Genomic DNA, 22,064 nt, shown 5'->3' with positions numbered 1-22,064 from the left:
TGTTTCCAATTAGAAGCCTGAATAAGTTTGCAGTTTGACATTTTAAGTAAGTGATAGAAATGACATCTTAAGTTTAGGTGAAATTGACATGTACCTGAAAGACTAAAGAGTGAAAGTGGAATGTGTTGTCAGGTTGCATATTTTCTTTTAATTTTTTAATTTATTCATTTGTACTCCACCTGATTTAAAGCAGGCTTTTCTTTTAAAAGTGTTTTCTAAATTAGACATTTTCACAGCACTGAGACTTCCAGTTTCTTTCCGAAAGATAGTCTTTTATCATAAGTGCTTGCTATATTTGGAGATTGAAAGGCAAGGACATTGTTCTTATCCGGAAAAGAAAAGTGGAAAAGATAACTCATTATGATCACGACGCTGCCCGGAAAACCCCCAAACCAGGATGATCAGAAGATGCAATACTAGTCCCATAAAAAACTAGGAAGAACTCAATCTTTTAAGATGCCTATTAGCTCCAAAGAATAAAATAGGCCTGCAAGTTACCCACTTCCCCCAAGGATGGTAAGAACTCAGATTTCCAACATTCCAACTTGGAAAAGATCTAGGTGATCAAGAGCAGGGAAGGTAGGTCCAGCATCAGGAGGAAGAAGGGTTCCATCTCCCCTAGACAGTGGCGAGGAAACACCCCACTCCTGCTGTCTATTCCCAGGTATTGTACTCATCCATCAGACCTCTCTGGAGTTCTGGCTCTAGCCTCCTGGCCTACATTTTGAAGCATACTGTTTTATCAGCCCATGGCCTTTCTAAACCTTGATTTTTGGGCTTGACTTTCCATTTCTCCTCATTGACCTAAACCTTGCCCAGTATCTTCTGTTTCAGGGTCTACCAGGTGGCAGGAAGCGACACAGTCCCAGATCCCACATGATACAATGAGGGGAAGTTAATGACAAGTCCACAGTATGTGAAGGACAAAGACCTGAAAAAAGTTAATTATACCTGATTTAGAAAAAGGGAATGTTAAGTGCTACACTGATGGGGTTGATAACACTGAACTTACTTGGAATATTAAAAGTGTCCTGGTGAATTGTACCTATCCTCCAAATGCTCCATATGGCACTGTTTTGGAAGAAAAAGATCTGTTTTATTGAGAAACCTGTGGCTTTCTGAGATTTCAAGGCAACCTCAAGAAAAATGGCAATTTTTCATCTGAAACATCAGTAAATCCAAGCAGCAAGGGCCAATCTCAAGAATAAAGGCCCCAACAAATAATACAAAATATCATATCAACATTGAGCCAAAACTTATTAAACCTTATATTTTAGCATTTCTCAATTAACTGAGCTCTCTTACATAATTATTTCATTTGATTCTCACCATAACTTAGTAAGGTAGGTGTTACTATTCCCACTTTAGAGATGAGGAAACTTTGGCTCCCAGACGTTCAACGATGCACCTGAGTTGTTCAGGCAGTTTGATCAGTGGGTTAAGAACACGGCCCCGAAGCTCCACTACTAGAGTTCAAAGCCAGGACCCACCCAGTGCTGGTGGCATGACCACCTCGGGCAAGTTACTTCACTATGCTTTGGTGTCTACACCCATAAAATATAGACAGTAACAATAACACCCACTTCAGAAAGTTGTTGTGAGGATCAAGTGGGCTATACCTTAAAGCACTAAGTACACTGCCCAGCACATAGTAAGCACTTAATATCAGCAAGACTCAATTCCAGAGTTAAGTATTTTAAAACCATATGAGGAATCTTTATCTTTAACAATTGCACTGACGATTTCTCAAAAAAGGAAAATATATGATAAAAGGAAACCTTGAATTGGATATAATGACTCAAAAAAGGAAGAGCAAGGGCAGAAGTTCAATTGCAGCTTCTTAAAAGATCGCCATTTGTCTTTGTTTCCAGAAAAATACTGCACAAGATTTAAGTATTTTCAGTCATTTTAGAGCATAATGAAAGGTCAAGCTAAATGGAAGCAATATTTGTGTAACCCATGGTGACTGTCAGGAAGTCTGTTTCCCATGGCCTGGTCCTTGATGTGGGCAAGGAATCCCTTCTGGGGAAGAGCACTCCAAGGAGAAAGGGCCATGCCTCCCCCCAGCCCTCCCACCTCCAGCTGCATCCACTTCATGTGAGCTCTCTGGGAAGAATGTAGAACAAAGCAGCAGCTGGCAAATCTGGAGTGCTGTGGAAAAGAGCACAATTTCACCCAGGGGAGAGGGCAGTGGAAATCATCAGAGAAGCATGACCAGTAAAAATTTTCTTGTTTCTAGTGTCTTCGAATAGTGGGGGGGGGGGGGGGGGGAGGGGAGTTGAAATGGGAAGAATGTGGTATTGTGGGGCTCAGGAAGGAACAGAGAGACTCACCAAGACATGGAATTGCAGGTAGCTTGAATAACTACCAAAAACGTACCAGCCTCAAGACTATACCAAAATATACAAGTTACCATAAGGAGAATTTTTTTTAAAGATGATACCAAAACAACAAGAGTTAAAAGAGTGTCAAGGCAGAGAAATTCTGGAAACATGTCAGAGGACTATACCAAAGGCCACATAAGACCAAAAGTAAGTGATTTCTCAGTCTTTCTCTCATCATCATAGAGAGATTATGGTGTAGGTTGGGGTCCTTTCCTAGAAATTACACCTCCTTCTGTAACATCATGTGTGTAGACTGAAAGCACCACAAGTGGAGTCTGGAAAATTCAAAAGTCAAGCGTGGTGTGATAGAACCCAATAAAGGAACTCGGGGTATCTCTGACACAGGCTTGCATATGAAAAAGTAAACCACACTCTAAATAGGAACATATTCGGCATTCAAACAAAAAGCTATAGGCTTTTGTTAGCCCAAAAGTCCTGCAAGCCACAAATAGAAAACCAATGATAACATAATTCTTTACATTTGTATAGCACTTCAAAGTTTACAAAGTTTGTAAACATGATCTTCTGTCCCATACGGATACTGCTGATGACCCAACAAGTCACATTCTTCATTTTATTTATAAAAGTCAAAAAGAATTGACTTTATGTTATTGTAAATGTGGTTTTTTTTCATCTATAAAGTCTGCTCATAGAATTTTATCTAAAAATATCCACACATAAAAGTAGTGGGTTTTAAATATTGATTCTATTCTAAAATATCTACTACTTTTTCAGAATGACTAACTAAATTTAATTTATGTTAACGGAACTAGGTGTAAACACTGGTGACAGTCTGCAAAGACCATTACACATATCTCATTAAGAAGTTCCCATATTCTCAAACCCTCAGACATTCTAAGGGGTAATACAGATGAGTAATTATTTTTAAAAGGAATGTATTAAAGGATGCCCCTAAAGAGTCTTTAAAAACTGCTCTTAAATGCATAACATAAACAGGAAACATGCTATAAGGTTATGAAGAATCGGCGGAATAAAAATGATTGGAGCCTACTTCCATAAAGAAGCATGGAAAAAAGAAAAGCTAAAATTGCTTCCAGCTTGCTGAGTTAAAATGAAATGTTATTTCGTTAGGCGAGTGTCTTATTTACTCTATGCCCTATATACAATAATAACGTGTTGTCAAGAGTCAACAGTTCACATTAGCATTTTTTAATTTAGGAAAAAAGGGAAATTGTAAACCCTAAGGAACAGTTTTCCGGTTGGCATAGTTCAGCAAGCCTGGAGGGGGATGTGTTCTTTGTCCCCAAATCTTTATTAAATGTTCTGTCCTTGAGGTACAAAGATAACGCTTCTGACCCACAGTCAGCAGGGTATTCCCTTTGAGGTTCTTTATTTCTTTCGGCATTGATGATGAATTTGTGCTGAGCTCCTCTGTTTTGCTCATCTGGTTCCCTTTGTAACTGCAAGCACACATTTGGGAGACAGCTGACTGGCTTTGGTAGAGAAGTTGCAGTTTTGAGAAAAAGGGAAGTGAACTGGACCGCTAACCCTTGGCCTTGGCACCAGGCAATAACCAGGCTTTTGTGTTAAAAGCAAAATGCTACAAAGTAGAAACTGATACAGTCTGTAAGGAAAGAACTTTGCAAACCTAGCTGCATTAAGAGAAGCCATGATAACCTGAACCTTTTTCATTGGATATGCTAACTTCTGGAGTAAATTAAACCTCCTGGAAGGTTGTATCAATTTCTTCTTTACCACTAGACTGTCAGGTAGTTCTAGGGTTGGTGTTTCCAAGCCCTTTGTCTCTATTACAGCACTCAACCTGTTTAGGTCGTTTGTAGCTCTTACCACCAGCTATAATCATTGTGCTGATTCACTTGGTTACTTCTTTTTTCATTGTCTGGCTCCTCCACTAGAATATAAGCTCCATGTATTGGAAGGTTCTGATCTACTAATGTTAGATACTGATTCTTTGATCCGAGCAAAGAATCTCACAAAGAATTTGTGGCTCAACAGATAACTCCCTGAAAGATCTGCCTGAATATATTAGTTCATTCAACAAATACTAAATGAACACCTCTTATGGGCCAGGTACTGGTCACAGTACTGAAATATTAGTAACAAAACAGGCCACAGAATTTACAGTTAGTCTGCAATCTATTATGGGGCTAGCTGAAAATATCATGTACCATCTTGCTAAATCTGAACAGAGCGAAGAGAAAGAGGAAGAAAAGAAGACATCAGCACTTTAATCAGAGAACAAGCTCTAAAAGGACAAAGCCACATCTCTCTTGTTTCTTTGATTTCATCTCCCTAACTCTGCTGCTCTCGGTAAGCAACACATGCTTAATTGGCTGGCAGAACCCCCTTCAAGCTCTCTTTTCAGAAAGGTTGCAAAGGTCTTATAAACAATTTTGCTGTTCCAGAAAATGTTAATGCTCAAGGTACCCCTTGAAAGAAAAGGAAAATTCCTTTGAGCTTCTTTTTTTTCTCGGTAACGAGGAATGCAATTAAGTCTCTGTTTGGCACTATGTCAGTTCTCACAGCCAGGAGATCTCAAGGTTAGCAGAACAGAGCTACCAAGATGCTTTTGCTATCGACTATGGCTGGCCTAGGGCTCAAGGGTTAAAACTTGAGATTGTTTTCCCCTTTACTTTAATTTCCCATGTAAGTAACTTCCAAATGACAAAGCTGAGAGGGCCCAGAATGCAAAATCCTTTCCATCAATGTACAGAAAAATTATGTATGCTGTGATTTATCTCTAATACTGGTCTTTAAGAGCATTAGACAGGACACCTGCACGCCTCTGGATAAAAGCAGTTTGATGGTTTGGCCCTTCCTTCAGTTCTGTGAGAAACCTAAGGATCCTATCCATAAAAAAAAATAAAATAATTTTTTTTATTTATGCTAATCATTCAGTTTCCAAAGCTTCCAATAAAAAGAACTCTGTAGGTTAAGGACATCAGGAGTTTAACAAAAAGCTGCATTTTGGTAAAGGTGAAGTATGAAGGACAGAATCATAACAATTTCTTACATTTGCAGAAACTTTACATTTTCAGATGCTGTAATATAACTGATCTCATAAAACTGTGAGGGGGAGAGGGCTGCTATTATTACCCTCGTGAGAGAAAGAAGCAATGGTGGCCCAGATAGGGCACTGCCTCTGTGTCATGGCCTGGTGAGGGGCAACTCCAGGTTGAGCACCCAGGTCTGCTCCCCACAAGCCAGTGCGCTTCCCACTACAAACTGTGATGCATGCCCTATCCTTGAACTTTCTATTTTTCCTTTGGCTTTTGTAAAGTGGGTTTATTAAGTTACAAAGTTTATAGTTCCAAAGCCATAAAACTATCCAAACTAAGGCATTCAGAGAAAGACATCTTGACTCAAGGAAGTCTGCTGTCTGTCACATAGGAAGGCATATAGCTGGCATTTTCTGGTCCTTGTTCCTGGTTCTGTTGCTTCCAGCTTTTGATGCCAGTGGTTTCCTCTCTAAGCATCTGTGGGCCTTCACTTGGCTCCTCCAGGAGTTTTGGCTTGCTTAGCATCTCATGGAAAGGCACATGGCAACACCTGCTAGGCTCCGCATCTTCAAATGTCCGCGTCTAGGTGTCTGCTCTATCGGCACTCCAAGGATCTCCTAGTATCTGTGTGTCTGTTGGCTCTGAAGCAACTGTGTTTTCTCCAGAATGTCTCTCCCTTTTTTAAAGGACTCTAGTAAACAAATCAAGACCCACCTTGAATGGGCAGGGTCACATCTCCATCTAATCAAAAGGCCATACCCACAACTGCATATAGAAACAACATAATCAAAGGTTTCCATCCTAAACAATAGGTCTGGCCGTACAAAATTGGATCAGGATTAAGACATGACTTTTCTGGGGTACATAAAAGTTTCAAACCAGCACAACATCCAAAATGTTAGCATTTCAGCGTATAGTCAATAATAAATATTAAACAAATACCTTTCATTCTTTTTTCATACTAAGTCTTTCAAATCTAGTGTTTGTTTTACACTTAATATCTCAATTTGGACTAGCCACTTTTCAAGTGCTCAAAAGCCACATTTAGCTAATGTCACCATTTTAGCATTCATTTTCCAGTACTCACTTATATAGGACCTGCATATAGTTGTTCCATATATTATCTTCTTTACCAACGCATCCACTCCTCAAACTAAGGGACAATGTTGCATATTTTTTTCCTTTCCCAGAGCACCTAAACAACAGATGCTCAGTAGAAACCAAATGAAATGAACGTTTTGTAGATTTTCTTCATATCAGTGTTTGATAGGAAATAAGTGGCTAGTAGGTGTTTCTGTAGCCACACACAAAAAGCTGTGAGCTTCATCGATTCAAGCAAACATATTGTTATGTCTTCTTAGTCCCATGTAACAGATAATCTTAAAATACAAGCAAAGCAAATTTCCCCAAAGTCACCTACATAAAAGATCTCAAAATTCCAATCTAGCTTGATCTACTCCCAATCTGGTGTTCCATTACTGACAGTGTTTCTCAAAAGATCACTGTCAGTGACCAAGAAAGTCAGTTAAACTTGAATAAGCTGTTCACAAACTCCTGCTTTCAACTGCAGTGTAATGGCCATCTGGCTTAGACATCCATGACCCTTGAGCTGCAACTTGGAGACCTTGCCACTGTGGTCCAGGGCACGGTGAAGGCGTGCCAAATGGCCTTGAGCAGCTCATCCTTCAAGCACCCCATGACTGCGCCCCTACTGCCACAACTGCACCACCTGCCCAGCCTTCCCTGCCCCATCCCTGCACTTTCTATTACACCCACCTCAGGAGAGACTGGCCCATTGTTCTTAACTTTTAATATATAGAATCCTTAGTTAAAAAGAAATCTTACAGGGAATATAAGCAAATAAAACAGGGAAAAGCAGAGCTATTCTGGGTGTGTTTATGTATGGGGTAGAAGGGAGGGCATCCTCATTTCTTCCTCACACCTACTCCAACCCCAACCCAGGGGGCTGGAAGAAGATTTAATAGAGTAAAATGTAAAAACTAAGGCCTTAGTGCTGATGTTTGCCAATAAAAGGAAATTAGGTCCAAGATGTGCCTCCTTTTGAGTATGGGTAGCATGTTTTCCATTTCCTATACATTCCAGATTTAACTATTAGCAGTGAGTAGCTTTTCAACTACATGGCAGTGGTGCCCAAGATATTTTCACCTTACAAGGTGTGAATATGTATCCTTGTTTTAGTTTGCCAGAATGCAATTGACCAGAAATGGACTGGCTTTCATAAAGGAGATTTATTTAGTTCCAAATTTACAGTTTATTGAAGGAAAGACAACTGGCTTTTCTCTGGCTTTCTCTAGCATGTGGAAGGCACACGGCGATGTCTGCTGGCCTTCCTTCCCTGGCTTCTGTGCTCAAACAGCTTTCCACAGGGTGTGTCCTTTCTGCATGAATTTCATGTGCTGATGATTTAAGTCTACAGCAGAATAAAAACTGAGCACCATCACCTGGCCAAGTGGACACCTGAACTTAACTACTATATTGTCCACCCCTTGTTTACTACACATATCACCTTAAACCATTAATAATCTCTAAACAGAAAACTATAACACACATTTTTTTGTCTAACGATGCTAAATCTGCACTATATCTTTCCATATACAAAATATGTTCATTTCATCACAATATCACAAAAGCCTTAAATCATTTCAGTAACAATATAAACACAATACCAACTCAAAAGGAGTACAACATATCATCAAAGTCAGTTGCAGACATGGTCTGTCTTAAGGGAAAATTCTTCTCTGGCTGTGACCTTTGAATTTTGAGCAAGTTATCTGCTTCCAATAAACAAAGAAGAAACAGTCATAGGATAAACAATCCCATTGTCATAGGGAGAAATTAGAAAGAAATCAGGGATCACCTGATGTGCTGGTTTAAAAGGATTATGTACTCTAAAAAAGCCATGTTTTAACCCTGATCCAATCCTGCGGGAGCAACCTTTTCTTTTAATCCCTACTCAGCAATGTACGTTGGAATATTTCAATTAGATTGTCTCCATAGAGATGTGACATGCCCAACTGTGAGTATTAACATTTTGATTGGCTGGAGATGTGATTCCACCCGTTCCAGGTGGGTCTTGATTAGTTTACTGGATACTTTAAAACAGGAAGCATTTTGGAGAGAGTGACAAGAACCATGGAGCCCACACAGCTAGAGACCTTTGGAGATGAAGAAAGAAAACACCCCTGGGGGATCTTCATGAAACAAGAAGCCTGGAGAGAAAGTTAGCAGACATCGCCATGTTCACCATGGGCCTTTCCAATCAAGAGAGAAACCCTGAACATCATCGGGCTTCTTGAGCCAAGGTATCTTTCCCTGGATGTCTTATATTGGACATTTCTATATCCTTGCTTTAATTGGGACATTTTCATGGCCTTAGAACTATAAATTTGCAACTTTATAAATTTCCCTTTTAAAAGACATTCTGTTACTGGTATATAACATTCTGGCAGCTTGCTAACTAGAATATCAGACCTAAATAATCCTGAAAACCTGCAGAGCAAACTCCATTAAAGTTCAAAGTCTGAGAGTCATTCATCCTCAGGGCTTCAGAAAATGGCAGTCCCACCCTATCCAAGGGCCTACACAGAAGGCCCTATTCTCTCCAAACATTGGGATATGAGTTGCAATAATGGGGAACATTGCAGAGATCATTTTTTACTTCATCCCACCCTCCTCAAGCATCTAGGTGGCACTCAGATTCTCTGCCATCTCCAGGGCACATACTCTACTTCTTTTGGATAATAGGTGACAGCCAGGGTCCCCCCAATCCCTAGGGAATGTCCCACTCTCTCTGAGGCCCAGGTACCAGAACTCTTCCTAAACATTGAGGCAGAAGGCTCACCCTCTGCTTCTTGGGCAAAAACACCCTATCTGCACACACACACGGGTGGACTTCCAGTCTGAGGTTTCTTGGCTTCAGACTTTAATTCCATGGTTCTACCTCTGACGTTATTCTTTCATCTGTCCAGTTTCTGTCCCTTTCAGTCCAGACCAGCAGTGGTTCCATTTACACAGGTCTCACAAAAAATTTTGTTGACCAGGCATGTAGCATATGGGGATCAAAGACATTAGACAACAGGACTTTCCCCAAATCCTTTCTGGATAACTCCATCTCCAATCCTGGCTTGATTTGTAATGGCTGATTGGTCCCATATTTGGTTAAATCCTCACATGGGGCACTGTTATCTGGGATCTCACTTTCTGGGAACATAGAATTTCCCAGACCATCACTTTCTGGTTTCTTTGTACCCAAAAGTTGTCATCAGCTACCCTCTTCTTATTGCATTTTATTATAAACTGCAAGGAGAAACTAGGCTGCATCCTCCACGTTTAGCTTGGAAATTTCCTCATCCAAGGATCTTAGGTCATCACATTCAAATTCTCCCTTCTGTCCAATACCAGAATTCAATTTTGCCAAATTCTCTGCCACCTCAAAACAAGGGTCACCTTCCTTTCAATTTGCAACAACACATTCCTCTAAGTCTTCAGTGGAAGTATTTTTAGAGTCCATATTTCTACCTACAGTCTCTTCAAAGCATTCTAGGCTTTTTTCTTATCAAGCTCCTTACAATTCTTCCAGAATCCTCCCCTTATCCATTTAAAAAATCATTCAAACATGTTTGGTATTTACAAACCCAGCAGCGCCCCATTCCACTGATACCAAGATCTGTTTAGTTTGCTAATGATGCTGGAATGCAAGACACCAAAAATGAACCAGCTTTTATAAAGGGGATTTATTTATTTACAAATTTAAAGTTCTTCAGAGGAAAGCCAGCTGGCATCTCTGTTACATGGGTAGGCACACAATGATGTTTGCTAGGTTTCCCTCCCAGCTTCTGGGTTCAAACAGCTTCCCCCAGGGTGTGTCCTTTCTGCATCTCCAAACGTCTGGGTCTGAGCTCCTGAGATCTCTTCTGACAGCTCTCTTTTAAGTCTCCAGCTAATTAAATTACACTTTACTCATTATGGAAGGTACTCCCCTTAGGTGACCAGAGATGTAATTAGCCATAGATGAATTTCACATGCTGATTTAGTCCACAACAACAGAACAACTGGCCAAGCCACAGAACAACAGAACAACTGAACCTAACTACTACAAATCCCCAATATATGCTTGATTGGTTACTTATTATTCATATACCTTGTATGTATTATTGTATTAATATATTATATGCTTTATATACTATAGACAAAAATAGAAAAGAAGGATGACAGAACTGATGTAATAGCTTACAAATCATGAGCTCTTAAGGCAAACATACACACAAGACAAGGTTCATGATTGAGCACAATGAATATTATTTAGAAATAAACTCTAAATAATTTAGAATTTTGATGGCCAGTTTCTTGACAGATCTCTTCCAATGGTCACTGTCAATACCTCATAATGTGGCAAAGCTTCACCATTTTCTTGTTGCTTGTACAATGCTAAAATTATCTTCCATTTATGGGAAATTTTTGCAGACTCCTTTTAAGGTACCTGTTTTGTTTATGTCCGTTAAAGTTAATAACAGAATTTGTAAATCCATTTTAGCCAGGGACAATGTATTTCACAAATTAGCCAAAGGAAATAAATCGGTGAGGAAGCCACTGGGAAGCCCCGGAACTGGGGACCCCCAGTCCTTCCTCGGGAGTTCTTGCCCACCTTGCTTCACAGGTGATAATCAACTGATAAGTGGGCTCAGAGAGGTTGTTAGCATCGATGCATTCACCATCAGTTGTAACGTTTTATGATAAAATTAATGTCAATGCAAGTTCTAAACAATTTCTTTTCCATTCCAAATGGATCTTCTCAAGGGCCCCTTGGGGGTGTATATCCCACTTTGGAGACCAGTGCCATAGAGTAAGGCAGTAGTCTGCTTCTAGAGATCATTTATATTCACAGAAATCTCTAGGCCTAAAACTATGTGGTACAAGGAAAATAACCAAACCAAAACGGGCAAAAAAAGTTACTTTGTCTTAAACATACAACAAACTATTTTTTAAATTGAATTATAACCCCCTAACAGAAAAGTGCATTAAACATTAATATTTAGTGTAATATTAACAGTATATTATGCATGTACCCAGTAGCCCCTCAAAATACAGAATATTGTTGACACCCCTAGAAGCCCTCTAGGTTCTTTCTCTTCCCCAGTGCCCTTTCCCAGAAGTAACCTACTCTTCTAATTCTTACAGTGATAAGACCCTTGCTTCCTTTGTAATTTTAGTCACTTATATATGCATGCACCCTTTAGCAACAGAGTTTAATTTGGCCTGTTTTCATACTTTATATAAATAGAATAACATGGTTATGTACTCTTTTTCATCTTCTTTTCAAAACTGTACGTGTAGGATATATCCATGTTACTGTGTAGAATGCTAATTCAATCATTTTCCACTGTTATGTATATTCTATTTCATGAATGCACCACATCATTAAACTTAATTTAAACTTTTTCCAATTTATGAATACACCACCATTCTACTACTAATAGACATTTTGGACGTTACTAATCTGAGGTGAATACAAATAATGCTGCTAAGAACATTTTACACTTATCTTTGGATGTACATTTCACTAGAATACACACCTGAGGCTGAAATTGGTGGGTCTTATCTTAGTTAAAAAAAAAACTAACAAAAGGTAATTCCAGTGCATCTCTTGCAGATCAATTTTAATATCAATTATCTCTCATCTAGCCACAAGGAAAGCTAATTAAATTACTAGATTTTTCTTTTCCTAAACTTTCTCTCTGCATATTCATTAAATTTAAACCACGACATTAGATGCATTTAAATCTATTTAAAATAGTTTGAAAGATTCTAATGAATTTATTGAAGCTGATTCCCCCAAATATCACATATACACCACAAATCATACGCATACATATATTTTAGCATATTGCAATCACATTTTTCCTTTCAATGAGTCCAATATTGTATATGCTGAGATATGAAAACATTCTCTTAAATTTTTAAGTAATTTTGCACCAAAAGGTTTCAAATTATTCTCACATTGACCAAGCATGGAAAGCCAAAAATGTTAATCCGGTAGACAAACAGAAGAGTACAAGCACAAATAATAGAGATTAATTCCAACTTCAGAGCCGCCAACATTTTCATTACCATCAGGAGTGTTCTCCAAATGCAGTGCATAAATGGGACACAATATTGTGGCAACAGAAAATCTGCTCATCAGTCTACCATTGTCTTATTGTCTTACCAGCATGCCAGAAACTTTCTGCATATTAACTTACATGTACAGTGCTGTACGTATTTGAGGTAGGTACTACTCTTCCCCTTTTACGAGAAAACTGAAGCACATAGAGGAAAGGTAGCTTGACAAAGGTCCTGCAGCTACAAGTAGTTGAGTTGGAATTCAAAAGAATGTTTCCTTGTGCCACATTCTATAATCTACTGTTCTGCTTTGTCATGTTAGTTTTGTTATTATTGGTGACATTATCACTAATAATATTATTATATATATATTTTTGCATGGGCAGGCACCGGGAAGCTAACCTGGGTCTCCAGCATGGCAGGCAAGAACTCTGCCTGCTGAGACACTGTGGCCCGCCCTATTATTACTATTTTGATAACAACAAGAATAGTTCTTTAAGACCCACACAAAATGTGTGAGCCATACAGGGAGAAATCTGGGTACATTTATTTTGATCTATAAGAAATTTTTGAAAATAATTGCAACCAAGCAACTCTTCAGTTCTGGAAGAACTAATTAAGAAATGAATTAAGGGATTCGATACATACCCAAATTAGTCATTAGGGCTCAAAGATCTGGAGTTTCTGATCTAAATCCAGCTTTGGCCCTTGCATCCAAAATAAACATGACCAGATAAGTACCATGGCTCACAATTAAAATGGATTTATATGGCTTATGTGTCCACATGGGACACGCCTCTTCCTAATTGAATTTGGACTAGTCTTCAGTTATTGTGGGTTTCATTTGCCATCTCCCAAGTTTTTTGTAACTGCTGGCAACAGGATTATGCTGAGGGAGAAACCATTTCAATCAGTGATGTTTTCAGAAACAGCATAAAAATAAATGTAAAGCCTTTGAGCTGTAATTAGAAAATTCCTTAAGTGTCTCCTGTGGCATGTGTTTGAGACAACTACCAACTGACAAAACCAGTTACGGAAGGGAGGTCCAGCATCACCGTTCTGGGTTAGTAATCGGTAGAAGTAGTGGCTGAACATGCAATGAGTGATCTTTTGCAGGCAAGAACATTCCTGCTTTCCACCTCTAACATGACTAGTAATGGATTGCTGGAGGTATCTTATTCTCCTGACAAAAATGTGATCAGAATGGTTTTCAATTGGTACATCTTTCCATCAAGCTGTTTGGTGCCTTCGGGCAGAATAATCGAGAGTTGCTAGTTAGTTGATATACATTCCAGAAAATAGGAATTGATTGTCCCATTGCTTATCTCATAGAGAGAAGCCTGCCAGACTTTACATAGCAACTCCTCAGGCAATCTGGCTCCAGAGCTCATCACTCTTAAACATAATTCCTTACTAACTAAACTAAGAAGTTCCTTCCTCAGCATGCCATATGTGTATATGTGTGTATATGTGTGTGTGTATGAAGACAGAGAGAAATAGAGAAAACAAACCAGTTGTTTCCATACTAATTCTGTTTGAACAACTATAGAGAGTGTTTTCATGGTGACTCGGATATGAAGAGGTAAAATACTCTCTTCCAGTCATGGGAAGTAACCAACTTCCATCAAATTTTAAAGGCCCTTTTCAAAACTTTACAGTCATCTTGCTGCTAAAGTTCAGTTTTAGGAAAAAAGTATCAAGTTTAGATTAAACATTCACAGAAATTTCCAGGTACAATAAGACCTCATTAATTTGGACTACCCTAATTCGGAATTTACAGTCAGTTGAAAAGGTCTAGACCAGAGATGATCTTTTCACAATGAATATATGGCTACCTAAACAAATTAATTTAAGAATGCTCAGGAAAAAAATAAAAATATTCCAGGGAAAATAAGAACCTAAAACATGCTTTTTGTCCAGCAAAAATTTCTGATGTATCCATTAAAATATCAGTAACTGATAACAAAAAGTTATGACCATTTTATCAAATGTCAATCTTATGTAAGTTCACTTCATAAACATGAGCTCAAATTGTCCCAGCCACTCTGCAAGATGAGTTTAATTATCCCATCTTAGAGATGGCTCAGAGGCTCAGAGAAGTAAGTGGCAGGCAAAGTCTGCACAATCCTTAGGCAGCAGATACAGGACTCAGAGCTGGGCTGTCTGACTCAAAGTCTGTTTCCTTCCACTCCCACTTAATGCTGACTGAGTATTGCTGATTGCAAGCCTGGCTTCTAGATCCATTGGAGCATATTCTTTAGCACAACAAAAGCAATAATGGCTATCACTGTAAAGAGGAAAAACCAGGGAATCTGGCTCCAGCGCCCATCACTCAACCGTAATTCCTTACTACATTACCAGGATGTCTATAAAAAGTTATATAGAGAGAAGTATTTCACATGTATGAAAGTACTCTAAAAAATCCACAGAAATGCCAAAGTAGGTTGGGTAGGAGGATGTAGGTGGGGTAAGTGGTATGTAGGTGGGCTAGGAAGATGTAGGTGGTGTGTGGGATGTAGGTGGGGTAGGGGATGTAGGTGGGGTAGGGGGATGTAGGTGGTGTGTGGGATGTAGGTGGGGTAGGGGATGTAGGTGGGCTAGGAAGATGTAGGTGGTGTGTGGGATGTAGGTGGGGTAGGGGATGTAGGTGGGGTAAGGGGATGTAGGTGGGGTAGGGGGATATAGGTGGGGTGGGGGGATGTAAGTGAGGTAGGAGATGTAGGTAGGGTAGAGGGATGTAGGTGGTGTAGAGGGAGGTAGGTGGGGTAGGGGGACATAAATGGGGATAAAGGGTATGTAAGTAGGGTAGGGGTGATGTGGGGGGGGTATGGGATGTAGGTAGGATAGGCAGATGCAGGTGAAGTAGGGAGATATAAGTGGGGATAAGGTATTTGTTGGGGGGGGATTTTGGTTGGGGAGGGAGATACAGGTAGGGTGGAGGATGTAGGTGGGATGTGGGATATAGGTGGGGTAGAGGGAGGTTAGTTGGGGTATGGAGGAGTGCCTCAGATCCAGCAGTCCCCCACTTTCCTATCATGAATGACTTCAGACTACACAAATGTGAATGGGAACTCTGGTGCTGAGACCCTGAGAGGAGGTAGCAGAAGCCACCAAAGGCTGTGATGGGGCATCTGGCAGTCAGGTGTAGGGACAATTGGCCATGCAGGCAGGAGGAGGATATGGAGAAAAGAAAGACCACCTCTTCTTACCTAGGAATCCACAGAGACGTTCCTGAAAACAGCTTGGGTTCTGGAGTACTCTAGGAAAAAAGAGAATTTTGGAGGTTAGGTACCATATTTAGCAGCCACAACACTCATTTCATATACCCAAGCACAGGATGTGGAGTCATGCAGATGTGGAACTGGGCCTTACCCATGACTTAGTCAGTATGTGACCTTGGGTAGGTGGCGGAAACTCTCTGTGCCTTAGTTTACTCAACTGTAAAAGGAGATCATACTAGTACCTTCCCCACAGGGTTGTTGATAATATTTGATATTTAATGCATGTAATTCATTTAGCACACTGCTTAGCATATAACAGTGATCCTTTCATACAACAATAATAATACTTAATATTTATTGCTTGCTTAGAAAATGCCTAACACTGTTCTGATTCTTCCCATGAGTTGACTCCTTTAGTGCTTATAGAAACTCTATGAGGTAGGCAGAATTATGTTGCCATTTTTGCAGGCATAGAAATTGAGGCACAGAAGCAGTCAAACCACCTGTCCCACTAAAATGTAAGTGGTAGGGCGGGCCGCGGTGGCTCAGCGGGCAAGAGTGCTTGCCTGCTATGCCGGAGGACCCCGGTTCGATTCCCGGCCCCAGCCCATGTAAGAAACAAACAAACAAACAAAATATAATAATAAAAAAAAACAAGAAAATGTTTAAAGATGTTTCCCTTTCTTCCTCCCTTCCTTCCTTCCATCCTTCCTTCCTTCTCTCTGTCTTTCCTTCCCTTCCTCCCTTTCTCTAAAAAAAAAAAAAAAAAAATGTAAGTGGTAGGTGGTAGGCTGGGGTTCTAACTGCACCAACCTGGTCCTAGCGCTTGGACTCTTAACCACAATGCTGTACTACTGCCTAATTTATTACAAATAAATGTTAGCTGTTGTTATAATATTCTCTTCTCGCAGAGAAAGCCTATCATACACACACCCATCTGAAGAACTCATAATTCAGTCAGTAATCACTTGGACAAAGGGGGTTCATGCCAGGGTCAGAAGTCAACCAACCAACCAATCACGCCCTCACTCACCCAACAATTGCTCCAAGTGTTTGTTGAGAATCCCTATGTATCCAATTCTCCATTGAGTCCCACTGGGTAGGGATTCAAAGAAACAAATGCTCTGGTTAATGATCCTGCAGTCAGAGCAGCGACCATGAAACAATCAGGGGCAACGATGAGAAGGAGAGAGCACTGGAAAGGATGAGGGCAGGGCCTCAGGAAATAATGGGAGGCCGCGCCTGGCTCTGGCACCCACTCTCTGGGTGATGTTCTGTCCGCCAAATCGTCTGACCTCTCTCGGTTTCATCTTTGAAATGAGGGGATTAACTGGAGGCTTTTAAATTCTGTATTCTGATCTGCAATTCTGACTTTCTTTCAATAAGACTAACTTCTCTCCAAACAGTCCATTTTTGAGAAAATATATTATAATCCTTCATTTATCCGAAAAAACCTTGGCAAACACAGTGTCAGGCACTATGAATAATGCCAAGGATATCAACATAAGAGGTTGCCTCCACTATGTAATTAGCCTGGCAAGCATGATGAATTCTTACCACATGGCATCTTGGCAATCAGAAAACAAGGTGAGTGCAGCCCTGAGGTCGTCTGCACACACCCAAGTCTGCTGAGATGGCCCCAAAGAACTCTGTACCAATCCAAATTCCAGGGCCCAAGTGTCCAGGTGCCCAGCAGTTTCGGGGATACTATGTATCATGGTCAGGGTCATGTGTCAACTTGGCCAGGTGGTGGTGCCGGTTGTCTGGTCAGGCAAGTGCAGACCTGTTGCTGTGAGGACAATCATGGACTTAAACCATAACCATGTTGGCTGCATCCACAGCTGACTGCATTTGCTAAGGGGAGCATCTCCTGCAATGAGTGATGCTTAATCTATTCACCGGAAGGTTTTTAAGGAGTCAGAAGAGACAATCACTCTTTCTGCTTCAGCCGGCCAGCCTCTCCTGAGAGTTCACTGAGGACCTTCACTGGAGCTGCTGGCTCGCAGCCTGCCGCCCTACAGACCTTGGATTCTTACATCCTCATGGTTACATGAGACACTTTTATAAATTTTATACTTATAGGATCTCCTGCTGATTCTGCTTCTCTAGAGAACCCTAGCTAATACACCATGCTAAGGTAACAGGGCAGATAAGAACATCTGGAAAATAAGGGGCTGAAACCAATCGGTGAAATGTCTGAGTCAGGGGGTAGATTTATTTTCCAAAAGTTAATAGTGCTATATAGAACAAACCCAAGAAATAGGAATTAAACTACTATGCAACTACTTGACTTTTCTTGTTTTATGAAGTATACCAATGGTCATTTTGAGAAAAATCTTTTCATTTGTGGTGTATATGTGCATCCTGTTTTTTTTTTTTCCTTCTCTGTCTGCTTATATGGCTGGGGTCACGTTCCATTCTTTTCCACATGAATATCCCATTATCACAGCACCATTTGTTGAATTTGTTGTTGTTGTTGTTTCAGTGCATAGGCCAGGAATCAAATGGGGCCTTCATGCACGGCAGGTGAGAATTCTACCATTGAACCAACCGCGCACACCCTGACTCCTGTTTTGTGAGAAACATTTACTTAGACACAAGTTGCTATTCACTTTATTTAAAGATCAGTTCATCACACTTAGATACATTTTCTCTCACAAAAATTCTTTGGCGGGGAATAATTTCATGAATATAATACTTCCATTAATAAAGAACTGATTTTTAAAAATGCTTTTCATACTTTTGATGAAAACAGTTATTTGATTTTCTTTATGTACCACAATGGGCAAGCATTGTTTGGTTGATATAATAAATAATATGAATTGTCAGATAAGACAATATTTATGAATTTAATTTTTAATAAAGATGTTTAAACAACCCCCAAAGCATTCATCAGTATTTGACATGGGAATAGTAGCATTTTGGTGAATTCCATCTCCCACCACTAGAGAAGTTAGCACAAGATGTTTATGGTTTTCAAAACAGGTATTCTTCACAGGATGGTTAAATATTGCATTGGAGACAGACAAACTTAGGTTCAAAGCCCAGCTTCTACCTTTTCTAGCTTGCTGCCCTTAGATAAGCTTCTCAGCAGCCCAAGGTTCACATTCCTTTATCTGTAAAATGGGAATAATAACACCTACCTTGAAGCATCATTTTGCCTATTAGAAATGAGATATTGGGAGTACGCAATGCAGAGTAGAATGCCAATAAATGGTAGCCAACTCTTTTCACAATATGCAGGGAAGAAAAGTTAGGCTTTCCGGATAAACAGTAAACAGATTTTTTGGTGTTCATATTAAACTGATGCTTCAGGCCATTTCTTTAAGGAATACTGTGAGTTTCTAACAGGTCAATTTCAGAACTCTTCTAAGAGCTAAAAGTTCAGAAAAAGTAAACAGGAATGGGCTTCTATCTTGCCCTCCTTTGAAACTCTTGGGTTCACTTGTATCTTACTGCCATTTTAAGAAATCTTTTGCTTGGGATGGGAGAAGGGGTAACACAGACTCATTAAGAATAGAGAGAGAAATCACAGCTACCACAATTAAGATCTTTCCCATGTTGTCATTCCTTATGATTAAAGCAACCAAAATAAATTTGTGGGATGGCTTAAACGATGCTGTGAGGGACAAGATCATAAATTCTCTGCCTTTCATAAATTCTCTGGTTTTTCTTTTTTTATGGTAGCTATGGTAATATTTTCATCCTATTTATCAGAAGGTAGCTCAATCAGAGAGGCTATGATAAAATATATGCTCTCACCAAAATATGACTACTGGGGATATGTTTCCTTTGGATATATGTTGCCTGTGCCTTGACTACAGCAAGAAATATTGATTTAACTGGCTTTAATATCCAATAGGTATTTGTTGACACATGGAAATGAAGACTATAAAAGCCATGAAAGGCTTGATAGGCTTGATATATAGGTCAAATCCCATTTCAGTTCACCCCAAGGGACCATCCAAAGTCTTCTGCTGTATTGGAATTGTGTTCTGATGCTTGCTCAATTCACAGATAACAGGGATTTTCATTATAATGGGATTTACTACATAAATGAATATTGTTAATGATTTTTATGTAGTGAATTTATCGTAGGAAGTCCTGAAAAAAATCATTACATACAATGTAATGTAATGTATGCCTCTCCCTTTTCTCCACTCTAGAGTCACGACTTGCCATCTACCTAAGGTGTACATGTTCTCTCTTCAGTGTCTGATTCATCCTCGCTTCTCTCTCAGTGCCAAGTTCATAGCTGAGGCTCAGGAAATAGCTAACGAAGATTGGAGCTGAATGAAATGTGGCACTAAAGCAAATGAAAAGTTCAGAATGTTTCCTGCGTAGAAGAAACGAAATTTAGAAATTGATTCAAAATGGGTATAGAGAGCACGCTTGGCAATCACCATTCAGCAAGCTCAAAGAGCCCCGGGCTCAGTGGGACTTCTGCTGACTCCCTTCTGCTAAGTGGTCACAGAAGCTTCTCAAAAAAGTTCAGCACTTAGCTCACACAGTCCCATCCCTGGGGAGCTCCACAGGGACATTTCAATCAATCATTCATGGCCTAAAATACCTGCATGAGGACCCTATAGTATACCCCAACGAACAAATCTTGTTCTTCTAAAAGACTGAGAAAAAGGGACACCATCCTTGGGTGGTATTAAAAACAAGGGGGCCCACCGTAGCCAAGGGAAAAGGAAAAAGTACAGCCCCAGGGTTGGGATTTACTCTCTTGCAGCCAGACCCAGAAGCAGTTTCTAAACCTTTATAATAACCAGGGCTGGGGGAAACATCAAACAGAGATTTCCAAAAAATTTGCATGGATACTACCCAATGTCAAAGTTCCCAACTTCTCATTCTCTTTCCCTCTCCCTTCCAACAACATGATTATTCTAAAAATCCAAGAGTTTCCTGTAATTTTTATAGTGCAATCTTACTGGATTTTTTTATATTTTAGTCTTTTTCTTTTCCCCTGTTTTACTGAAAGTGAAAATATGCGTCAAATATACAGATTTTGCTTCTATCTTGGAGCATCACATCATAGATCTAAATGCCTATTTCTGCAAAAGGTCTTTATCATGTTAAAGGAGTCACCTACTGAAACCAAAGGGCTTCCCCCCTTAGAGGAATATGCTCTGGGAGTGAGTATCCTCACTTGGAGAGCTTCAAGCTAGGCACCAGAGGTTTCCAGAACAGAGAAAGGGGTCTGCCCTATTATTATTGGATAAAATACAAATGAATAGTTAGAAGGTCTAGTGAGGTTAGCCAGGAATGGTGCATTTTTACAAATATGCTACAAATATTCCCATTCTTCACTTGGAAATATTTTAAATGGTAAATCAGCTCCTCCTCCAAAGGGATGACCTGTGGCCATTAATTCGTAACTTAGAAACTCATTGTAAAAACATGTGTGAGTTAACCAAGTATTTGCTCACCGTATCTGATTCTTCAAACGACCTTTAGTCCAGTGGGTGCCATTATCTCTATCTGAAGGCAGAGGGATCTGAGCTGAGAGATAGGAGAGCACTTTGCCCAGGTTTACACAGCTATGAGGCAATGGAGGCACGACTTAAATACACCTGGCAGATTCCATATCCATTCTCTATTCACCGACCTAATTACTCAATAGTTGTGTACAGCCCAAATTTAACTTACTGGGTCCTTCAACCTGTAACTCTACCATGGGAGAAATACTATTGGCATGCCAAGTCGATGGCCCATATTTTGCCAAGGTCTAAAACATTTTCAGCTACTGGGCTACGAGTGACGCTGCTTCTCCTTTGCCAGAAACTAAAATGGCTGAAGGAAAACCAGAACCATTCTAAGGCGAGAATGTGCAAGTTAAAGTGTTATAAAAATTCAAGAACTCAAAAACCAAACATAGTTCTCCTGACTAGACAATAATTAATTATAAACTCTGCAATATAGTTCTTGGATATGAAATATTACAGCTTGGGTTTTTTGTTTGAGTATTTCCATTTTTACTAAGAACTGAAACTTACAAAATGATAAACCAGGATTGCCCTATTAAAAGACAACTTCACTTGTTTCTTTGTTCTAAGAAGCCGTGTTAAGCACTGACTGGCAATACCTGTACCTTGATCTTCATACTAATTATGCATTTTTCATAGAAAATTGACTGTCACATTACATGCTGTAAGTAAGATTTGAGAGCTGACAAGAAAAATTTTCCAAATGGCTGACTTTTTAAAGACAACCTGTCAGTACACCAAATAATTCATTGAGGGTTCATATGCTTTGTCTCCCCTCTATCTCTATGTATACCTACAGTAATCATATTACTATTCTAGCTCTTTTCTGATGTATAATCTTATTTATAAAGCTAAAGATTTTGTTCCCTT

General features: G+C 39.7%; 1 protein-coding gene across 4 annotated transcripts in view; it reads right to left on the bottom strand.

Annotated features, from left to right (window-relative positions):
• Positions 1-22,064, bottom strand: part of SPATS2L (spermatogenesis associated serine rich 2 like) — a 212,783-nt gene that overhangs the window by 156,938 nt on the left and 33,781 nt on the right. For all 4 annotated transcript variants that reach the window (XM_077154607.1, XM_077154606.1, XM_077154603.1 and 1 more), the window contains exon 2: positions 15,694-15,743. The gene's annotated coding sequence lies outside the window, so the exon portion shown is untranslated. The remainder of the gene's footprint in view (positions 1-15,693; positions 15,744-22,064) is intronic.

This window comes from Tamandua tetradactyla, chromosome 3, assembly GCF_023851605.1.
Source record: "Tamandua tetradactyla isolate mTamTet1 chromosome 3, mTamTet1.pri, whole genome shotgun sequence".
Lineage (NCBI taxonomy): Eukaryota > Metazoa > Chordata > Mammalia > Pilosa > Myrmecophagidae > Tamandua > Tamandua tetradactyla.
This window is presented reverse-complemented; position numbering and strand designations above follow the sequence as displayed.